Source organism: Arvicanthis niloticus, chromosome 8, assembly GCF_011762505.2.
Source record: "Arvicanthis niloticus isolate mArvNil1 chromosome 8, mArvNil1.pat.X, whole genome shotgun sequence".
Taxonomy (NCBI): domain Eukaryota; kingdom Metazoa; phylum Chordata; class Mammalia; order Rodentia; family Muridae; genus Arvicanthis; species Arvicanthis niloticus.
The window spans coordinates 3,954,544-3,956,292 of record NC_047665.1 but is presented as its reverse complement, the minus strand read 5'-3'; the positions used below and the strand labels follow the sequence as shown (position 1 = coordinate 3,956,292).

Below are 1,749 nucleotides of genomic sequence, written 5' to 3'. Positions count from 1 at the left end.
TTTGACTTGCTTGCTAGCACTTTCAGGACTGTGTTCATGATAGTGTGTGCTCCAAGGATGGCCTCGCTGTGCCATGAGTGTGTAGCTATGTGCTCTAGTGAGGAATAGCTGGCTGTACTGTGGGTCTTCCCCTCTACATTCAGGAGTGGTCACTGTAGTCATAGTAAGAGACTAGTGTCATAACGGGGTCAGACTGAGGAAGGGGTCAGGGGTTCTTTTGGTTTTTTGAAAGAAAGGTGATTTTATTAAAACGAAAAAAAAAAACAAAAACCAAAAGTGTTAGTCCATCCCTATGGACAATCCCACAGGTCAGTCCATCCAGAGCACAGGTTAGTCCGTGCGGGCCGTCAGCGTCCTGGTGGTGATCTTGTCTTTCTCAATAACGTGGATGGTGACTCCCATACCTGATATGGCAGCCCGGTCCACAGCATTCTGCATGGCCTGAGAAATGGTTTCAAACAGGTGTCTGGATCCATGCCGGGCTCCCAGAGAGACACACATCCCATAATACATTTGTTCAGAGCAGGTACCACTGACTACGAAGTCATCAGTCCCATGGGACAGCCAATGAAGTCCAGAGAGCAAATGAAGGGCTTAAAGGTCTTTGGGTCCAGGTCAGCAATGACAGGCTCTGTGTAGTAGGGACCAAATCATTTCTCCTACAAGAGGTTGGCCACCGTGCTCATGAGGGTGTAAGACTTCATCTGCCCACCTTCCTTCAGCTCATACAGGTTCAGTTGGAACTTGAGATGCCAGGCAACTGTCTGGATGTCAGTGGCCAGGCTGGCCAGGCCTATGTAGAGCCTGTCACCCATGGGAAAGATCTTCTGGAAGTCCGTGGTCACCATCTGGGCCTGGATTCCAAAATGCCTGTCTGCAGCGATGGCCACGCAGTTCTTTCCCTTCATGGCCATGACGGCCCCTTCATTATAGGACATAATAGGCATGATTGCGGTGTAGTGGGAGCCTGAAGGTCACTGAGTTGCCTGCAAACCCGCTCTGGCGTTCTCAGGACCCTGGTCAGGAGTTCTTATGAGGGACTTTCACAGAGGGACTCTGACCTTTGAATTCCTTCCCTAACATGTAGGCAAGAACAGGCTTCACCAGACTCTGGCACTTTCAACTGGACCGTGGACCTGTCCATTCCCAACACTGTGCGGAGTCAGCTCAGTTCTTTATAAACACGTGATAGCACCACAAAAAGATTGCCATAGGCCACTAAAAAAACTTTCTCATTATTTATCTCTAATAAAATGAGACAAAGATTATTTGAAGTAAAATGTTTTGTTTTATATAAGCACATATTATTATCAGTTATAAATTTATAAAACAAAATTTTAATATTGATAGCTTATAAAGACGAGTTCTGATTTTTTTTTCCCAAAATCAATATGATTTGTGAGCTCAGGATGTTATAAATGAACTATGAAAGGAAAATGTTATTTATTGATGGCATGTCAGCCAAGATGATACTATTATCTACTGAAGATATGAGAGCCAATAGAACCTGGGCCTGGCCGTTACCATTATAACCCAATGCTCTAAATAAGCTGTGCCTCTGAAGGAAAGAAATCAAGAGCTGGAAGGAGCCCTCTGTAGAAGGACCAAAGGCTGGAGAGAGAGCCCACTCGGGAGTTCAGAGCATGAGTCTGAGTCAGAGGTCAGGGTCATCTCCTGACCTCTGGATCCAGGGAATCTGTGAAACCAAGCTCCACACTTCAACATCTGAGGTCTCCATGAAAATTCTAG

At 45.9% G+C, this 1,749-nt stretch overlaps 1 pseudogene; it reads right to left on the bottom strand.

The window, feature by feature from the left end:
• Window positions 1-330: 330 nt before the first annotated feature.
• LOC117714221 (proteasome subunit beta type-3 pseudogene) lies at window positions 331-947 on the bottom strand (annotated as a pseudogene).
• Between the last annotated feature and the right edge of the window lie 802 nt (window positions 948-1,749).